The sequence below is a fragment of the Calonectris borealis genome, chromosome 6 (genome assembly GCF_964195595.1).
Source record: "Calonectris borealis chromosome 6, bCalBor7.hap1.2, whole genome shotgun sequence".
Taxonomy (NCBI): domain Eukaryota; kingdom Metazoa; phylum Chordata; class Aves; order Procellariiformes; family Procellariidae; genus Calonectris; species Calonectris borealis.
The window spans coordinates 961,080-969,719 of NC_134317.1; positions in this window are offsets into that span (position 1 = coordinate 961,080).

Here is an 8,640-nt window from a genome sequence, read left to right on the forward strand (position 1 = left end):
CCGCACTGGGCGCAGGGGAAGAGGACACAGAAGAGGACACCCGGGTTTCCCTCGGGAGCGCGGGTGCATCACCCCGACATGGGGCTGAGGTTTCACCTTTTGGTTACAGGCAAGGAGCAGGCTTATTTTTTAAATATTGAAATTTAGGACAGAGAAATCAAACCGGCGAGTGGTTAGCAAAAGCGTACGCAGCAGCAGCAGCGTGTGCCCCTTGCCATTCACAAAACATATGCTAATTGGAGGTAAATATCATCTATCCTTGACGAAGTCAGATCTGGCTTATAGATAGGAAGAAGTGCGCCTGCCGCTACGAGTGGTTTGCCGAGTGCGTAAGAATCACCACGGACACTGCGAATGCCTAAATAGAGGCTGCCGGGCTGGATTCGGCGAACGCCAGGACTCTGCCTGCCCTCGGGCGCGGGGCACCCCGAGGCTCTGGCCGAGCCCCGGCGCAGGCAGCACCCAAGGGTGCCTGGGGGCCCCACCGGCAGGACGGGCTCCCGCGGCCGCCGCCACCCTCCAAAACCCCAACAGCCCTTGTTATGGAGCTGCGTTGGCTGAAAGGAGCCGAGTTAGCTGGGAAGTGCTCTGAATTGCTGGTATCTTACCGCCGGGGTGGTACCGCTTTGCATCAAGCCCCGCGCCGCTGCTCCGGCGCCTCAGATAGGACGACTTTTTGGTCTAATGGTGCTCTTGTTCGGTGCTGCTTCTTCACATCTGGTCGCCAAAGAGTCACTCTGTCACCCTGCAGCCTGCTAATGAGATCCCCCATTTAATTAATACCATAAGAATTTTAATTCTGACTGAATCAATTTAACGTGATGTGATTTTGTCAGCTCTATTCCCCAAGTAAAAAGTGAGCCTGATGCTTATTACATACATCATTTCACGGGCTCTGCATTCCCTGCTGACTTAAACAAATTCTAATTAAGACTAATTAAAGCATCATTTATGAAAGCGCTTGTGATAGCTATGCAAACATTCTGGGTGGGTATGCTTTGCATAATAATTATCCTAGTTAATATTAAGGCTAGCTCCTTGGCAATTAGGTCTTTGAAACAGAGAGTTATTCTGAATTTAGCCCTTTTCACTGTTAGCAATTAATAACAAAAAAATAATGTGCTAAATTTATGTAGTGACTTCATTAACTGGATAAATTTAGAAGTAGTAGTATTGTTTGCATTTTTAAGTTCAAGCATAATTTTTAAGCCAAAACATAATTTTTAAGCCAGGTGATGTTGTTAAAACAGAAGAAGGGGGTTTGAACGGTGGGTCCTGAGACCGTGCCGTACCCCGCCGGGAGGAGAGGTGACTGTGTGTTACACCCAGGCTGCACAGGCGTTTCAGTCTGGGAGTGCCCCGTCCCTCCCCAGACCTCCTCGCCTCCAAAGTCTGGCTACAAAGCAGGAACCGGCCGTTTTAAAACATTTTTAAGCAAACTAAAAATTAGTTCAGTTTGGTTCGGTCTGTTTTTTTGAGTCAGGTTGGAGAGATTTTCAAATTCCTGCAAGAGATGATGAAGTTTGGGAGCGGAGCGCAGGAGAGCTGGAAAGGATGCTAACTCAGTTGCTGTTGGGTCCGTGTTGACCAAATGAACATTTCCTTGGCTGCTGCTCGGTTCCATAAAACCAAACGTCTTCCCAGCCCAGTAAAAGGCTCTAGCTGTGTTCCCAGAGGGTGCAACACTGCCACAGGACACTCAAAACATGCTACTTTTCTCTTTTTTTAATGTACGGGGCAGAGAGTGGCCTGGGGGGTGGATAACGGCTCTGCTCCCTAAACGCTTCCCGGGGAAAAAAGTTGGGAGCTCTGCTTTGAAGCCCGCAGTCTGGCGTGGAGCCCGACTCAAACACGCCTTCAGGAGACGCTGCAGGTGACGTTAAAAAAAAGGATTAAAAAAAGCTTCCATGCACTTCCCAAACATCTTGAGTGTTTGACATCAGAAAAACGCCAGCCCATGGATTTGAGCAGCGAGTTCTCGTTTTCTACCACGAGACGGAGCGGAAAGGCTTTTGGAGCAGGCTTGGCTCAGGTGCCCTTTCTCAGTGGCCGTTGGATACACCAAGACCTGTGTGTCGCTTCAAACACATTCTCTTTTTGCTGACTGATGGCAAAGTTCTGCCTGGCCTATAACTTTCTCTATAAAAAATAAGGTGGTGTTTAGTACGTCCAGCTGATTCCTAATGAGAGGGGTTTATGCTTCTTGAGGTCAACTATCGTTCAGACAAGGCATCTTCCCAGGAAAACCTGGTGAGGCGGGCTGTGGATAGCAATCTGGCTCTTCACCCCTATTTTCTTTAGACCTTTTTTTCTCCGTTTTTGGCTGTTATTTGTGATTTGGAGAGGAAAGTGCACAAAAGCCACCGGCCTCAGCTGAGACACCTCTCTCTGGAGGCAGAAGGGCTCGGTCTGCGCAGGCTCTGCCCGGATAACCGGGAGGCAGGAAAGCCGCCGGCTTCCACCTCCAGCGGCACAGTGGAAATCTGGAGATACTGGCGATTTAACACCGTGAGCGGGGAAAACCTGCTGTGCCTATGGCTGCAACTGTCCTTGCTCTGGAAATGGGAAACGCTGTCCTGAGCTGAGGTCTGTCTTGAAGGAGGAGCGAATGAGAAACCCCAGATAAGCCCGTGTCAGGAAAAGAGACGGTGTCGGAAATGTCGGGAGCGCCCTCCCCACCCCTGGGGTCCCACCGCCGTGCGCTCGGGAAAGCTGGCTTCCCGGCGTCTCCCTCCGGCCAAGCCCGGGATGTTCTCCTCCAGCGCCTGCACCCAACCAGCCCGACGCGGGGCTGACGCTGGGCCGAGCTGGGGGGAGCGCGAGCCAGTGCTGGCACCCTCTGTCCCATGCAGGGTGCCCTCGGCGGCACCGTCCCCTCCTCCCTGGGGTCCGTCCTTCGGGGCACACGGGGAAAGTCGGGGAGAAGTGCCCCTGTTACAGGCACTGCTTGTCAACACGGGGAAGGGAAGGCAACCGTTCAGCAGGGCAATCAAACTGGAAATACACACTGTATAAACAGAGGAATATATCAATTTATGTTAATATTGTCTGGTTAATTTTTAACAGCTTTTTGCTATATTAGCTTTCGAGGTTGTACTATATGACTTTCCAGTATTATTGGATTGACAGGCAGCTGGCGCAATAATAAAACTGCTATTCCCATATCTGCCGAGGGCTCAGGGAGGGATGAGTACAAGACAGATATCTACCCACTCACCATTTAACGTGTACCGCTCCTCACTGAACATGCAGATGGCATGGCGGTCCCAGATTTCATTTGAGTTAATCTAATCCCTCCACTGCTCCCACTAGAAAGGAGGGCATTAGCAGCCATATGTCAACCAGATTTGTCAGATTATTCATTACAATTAATTGCTGTTCTCACTTAAGGCCTTTAAGGCTGTGAATTGCTCTGAATTCTATTGCAAACACAAAATTATGAGTAAAAGACTTTAGCCCTGTCATTCAAATTTCACACTGACCTTTATCAGCTTTTGGCTTTTCCATGGGTGCTGGGCTGAAAGCTTTCTAATTGGGGCTCCATTTCTCCCTCACTACAGGTAAGCTGTCGGCCGGAGCCGGCACTACGACCGGCAAGACAAGAGGAAAACTCGCCGGTCCCAGCAGACAGTATTTAACTGCCAACTAATAATGCATTAGGAGGGCAAGGAAACGAGCTGGGTGTCATAATGACCCAAATATACTAATTAAGCCTCTAAATACTGCAGCTTTTTAAGACATTTTTCTGTCCTGGGCAGACTTTTTGGAACTCTATTTCTCTTCGCTTTGTTTCATTATCCAAACTCTCTCGCAAGTTGTTACGGACGATCCTTAGAAATGAGCCAGGCTGACGAAATGAGCCCGCGCTGCCCGCGCTGCTGGCTTTTGTTTGCAACCTCCGACAGCGGCTTTCTCAGATGCTTCACAAACCTTGACATAAAACCTTACGAAGGGTCCCCTGAACGGGATCAGCTGGCAATCCGGATTTCTGGCACATCCTGCTCGCTCGTCTGCCACGTCTCTGCTGGAGAAGCAGCCCGAGGGCCGTGGCTGCGGTTGCACCTTTCCCCTGCTCTGGACGACTCTCCAGCGACTCTCCTGCCCCTGAGAGCCCCTGCCTTCAGCCCCTTAAGTACGGGCTCATCGGCTCGCTCCGTGTAATTTTCCAGGCTGAAGGGCCACTATTTAGTCAAAGCCTAAAAGGAAAGAAACGTAGTGAAGAACTTTTTTGTGACCACTCTTAGGGGATGAGGAGCATCAGCGCAGGTCGGTGGGAGGAGGGACAACTCCTCCACAGCGCAGAGGGGACTGGTCCTACCCCCTGGGGCTCTTCTTCGCCTGCAGGGATGCGTGGGCTTTGCTGGGAGGATGAGCTGAGCCCCGGCACGGGCTCAGGCTGGCCACTGCGGCTGTCCTGGGGGGGAAAGGGAAGTACCCGGGGCTTCTCCCAGCTCTCTGAGTCAAAATCACCACCCTGAGACACCCTGACATTTGTCTGCAGGAGCCTGTGCATCCTCCCGGGAAGCAGCAGAAACTTGGAGTCTAGGGGAAAAAACGCCACTTTTTGCTAACAATTCTGCTCCTGTTAATGTTTGCTCTGTTACACCTGGAGAAATCAGCTGCAAGTTCTCTCTCCCTCCACCAGCACCCCCACCTGTAAACTGAACTGCAAACATGCCCCCTGCATGGCCGCCCTGGAAAAAATCTGGTGGCCAACTGTTGTTGCAAAGCGATGAATTCAAAGTGGCCGGCACGTACCCAGTGTGACGGGGTGCCCCGCTCTGCCCCGGGACCGATGGCCCGTCCCCGCTGCCCGTCCCCGCTGCCGTCCCCGCTGCTCCTCACTCCAGCCCCGTGACGCCTCTCCTGCTTCCACTGCTCAAGGCAGAGCAGCAAAAACCTCTAAAATACTGTAAAAAGGGGTATGCACCAGAAAACTCCCAGCGAGGCACGACTGAAGGATTGTCCACACTTATTTCACAGCTGTAACGTTGTCAAAAACGTTGTAGTTGATGGCATCACATCTCCCATTTAATGGACCTCTTGCTAGACGAACAAAAGCCGTCACTCTCCAGCTGAGAGTCCCCTTGTGTGCCGTTACCCCGGCTTCTAACTTTCCTCCAAGAAAAAAACTGCTTAATGAAGGGAACGTATTGCCCTCAATTTAACTTCTGAAAAGTTAAAAGCCTTGGCTGGGGGGGCTGCTGAGGCACGGGGGGAGCAGCAGGCGCGGTGGGACGGGCGGCAGGGACCAGGGCGGCAGAGCCCCCGGGTGCGCGGTGGGGATGCAGGGATGCAGGGATGGGCGGGTGGCTCCGTGTGGGGACAAGAGACCGGGGAGCGCGGGCAGAGCCAAGGCAGGGCTTCGGTTCCGATGAAGTGGGAAGGCAGGCGGGTCAGCTCCAGGGATCCGGCTGCACCGGGGAATGATGCTGCCTGCAATGGGGAGACACGCACGGCTGGCTTTGGTTCTGCGATAGCTGTTCTTGTCGTGCACGGTATTCACAGCACACGGCTGGGAATGGCCTCCGAAGAGCCGTGTCTGCTGGGCTGGGTAAAGAATGGCCTTAAAACAGGAAAATTAAACCTCGATGGGGAAAAGGTCCAAAAAAAGAAGTCCATAATTAATTAATTTTCCCAGTGCTGTGCCCCAAGTTACCCTCACCAGCACCAGCACCTCCCTTATGCTCACGAGAGCACTTTTGGGGTGGTTTTGGACCCAGCACCTTCCTGCCACGCTGTTAACTGAACAGCACGGCCTTGCAGGCTGCCGGCTCCCCAAGCTCTTGGTCGTTTGCTTTACGAGTTTAGGAGCATGATATGCCGTTTGTAGGAAATCCTCCCTGCACCTCTGAACGTGCCGCTGCCTCTGGGGGGAACGCACTGCCATCTCGCACGGCACTCCTTAGGGCTTCTCACACTCTGAGACAGACAGACATATATATATATGTGTGTGTTTATATATATATAAACACGCATTTATATATACATATATACAGGTAAATGCCTGTGAGTGTGTGCATGTATATAAACATACATTATATATATATAAAAAATACGTATTACCGAATAATTAGCAAATAGATGATCTCACGATCTGTAAGTACTTTGTATTCCAGTCTATTCTCCATGTGAAGTGTTTGGATTCACAGTCTGTAATCTCACATCTCCTGCCAAAACATCAACCTGAATAATGTCTATTTACTTTTAAATCTTGCTGAGAGAGAGAATTTACAATTCATAGAAAGCCCTGCCCGCCATCTCGCAGCGTGAGGCACGGCTCTGGGCAGACCCCGAGCGACGGCCGCATCGCCGGGAAAGGCAGCCCGGATGGACGCTGGGGCTGCTGGAGAGCGAGCGCGCCAGCGGGGTCCGGCAGCCCGCCGGGGGGACGGGGGGATGCAGGCGGAGCCCCCGGCACGGCCGGGCGCGCTGGGCGCGGGGCGCGCGGGCAGGGGCGGGCGGCCGCCGGCAGACCTGCCGCCGCCGGCACGCGGGCGAAAGCCCGCTGCACCGCGCAATATTGGCCAGTGGTCGCTGTTATTAAACATACGATATCCCCGCATGGAGTGATAGAAGAAATGATATAAAATTTCATATACCTAACATGGTGTATAAACAGGCTAAATCCCTATACATTTTAAACCTTCAGCAGTCTAAAGGTTAAAGCCTGTCAGCTGGATTTCACAGATTCCAGGAAGGAATGGAGGAGTCACGCCACCTCCTCATTGTATACCAGTGATCAAACATCTCCTCATTACACTTCAATATTGTTGCCTCTAAAGGTCACCATTGCTGAACATAATCACACAAAATCAAAACTGCAAACTTTATATATCATAGAGGTAGTAAATAGCTCGGAGGTTTATTTTCTGGTGCCTGAACAACATTCGGAGCCCATTTATAAATTCCTGGGTGCTGTGGCATGAACCGAGCACATTCGCAGTGACTAACAAAAGCTTCAATTAAATCAATTTCCTGTAAAAAATACTCAAAATAATTTATTAGGTCAGTACCAACTGGTCTAATCAAGCAATTGTTCCTCGGTAACTTTAATTTGCATAATTAAAAAAGAAGAATTTTGATTATTTAAAAAACCAGCAGATTTTTAAGAAAACGATTTCCAGGTCAGATTCCTTGAAACGCTTCATCCTCGACGCAAAGAGGACCCCGGAATTCATCGGGAGGTTTCTAGGATGTGCTGTAAATCCTGGATCGCTCCATTATTTTCCTATTCACTGGTTTTACTCAGCATCATTTAGCCCATCTGCCGCCGCCCCAGCCAAAGGCAGAGCCTCATCCCAGGCTCGCGCGCAGAGCCCGCCCTGGAAACCGTGCCCCGCTTCTTTCAGCTGAAGTGAAAGACGGAAAATTTAGATCTGGGATGGACGCCTTTCCAGACTAAGGTCAGGTAAAATAGGAAAATTTCTATGGAAAAGGGAGACTGATAGGTACAATGAGTAATTTTGCAGGAGGATGAATTCATGGACGAAAAGGAGAATTTCCAGCAGCCAAAATTAGTTGCCAGCCGGTTGTCAAATTCAGCCCAGGGCAAATATGAAAAAGGAGAAAATATAAATCCAAAAGATTTCAACTATTAGGCAGATGTACTTTTCAGAGGACCATTCAGCCAACCCGAAACAGCGTTTTTTGTCCCTGAGAAAGAAAAAGAAATCCGGGAATTTTCGGGTGGCCCAAACAGAAATGATTTTCTGCCAGTTTTCAGCTCAGCCCCTGAACTAGAAAACCTGCACCCTTGGCCAGAAGGTCGTGTCCCGACTCTGGGACGTGCCCATAGACAAAGACCGGGGGACCCTTGCCAGGGCTGACGCAGCCCTGCCACCCCGCAGGGGTGCTCCCGCGGTTCTCCCACCTCTGGAGCAGGAGAGGGGGTGAGGCTGGACCCCCCCTGCCCCAGAGAGCACCCCACGGGGACAGCCCTCAGGGACACCCCACAGGGACAGCCCTCAGGGACACCCCACGGGGACAGCCCTCAGGGACACCCCACAGGGACAGCCCTCAGGGAGCACCCCACGGGGACAGCCCTCTGCTCTGCAAAATCAAATGGGAGCATGGCTCAGTAACCCAGCGACGCAGTCAGGGCTTTAGCCACAGGGCTTAAACTCTTCGCGATAACTCTCAAGTGTATGTGCTAAAAGCCGATTCTTGGCAGTTCATTTTAATCGTAGTATAACGTCTGACTGGCTTGTTTCTACATCTGGAGGGCTTTCTTCCCCTTTCCTTCCTGAAGGATGCTGTGCAAGTATTAAATAAGTGCAGGAGTCAAAACCTGACTGCCACCTGCTAGATTTCTTCTGCAAAGTAAAGACTCAAAGGAGATGTAAAGCCCCACTAATAAGATTATCACCATTCTTTTTGATACCTAAATCTGTGCCACCAGCCCGTCCTTCGCTGAGCAGAAGATTGCAATCATCGCTGAAGTCCCAGCTTTTTGCTTCTGTGCACAGCAATGCAGCCGGGGTCTATCGCTGAACGCCAGCAGCACATCATCAGCGTATTACTGACAGCAACAAAAATACCTACAACCAAAACCACCGCATACAAAAGCAGCTCATTTTCGCATTGTTCCCCTAACGAGGCCTCATGCCGGGTTACAAGAAAGCCACCTGCAAAGTTTTG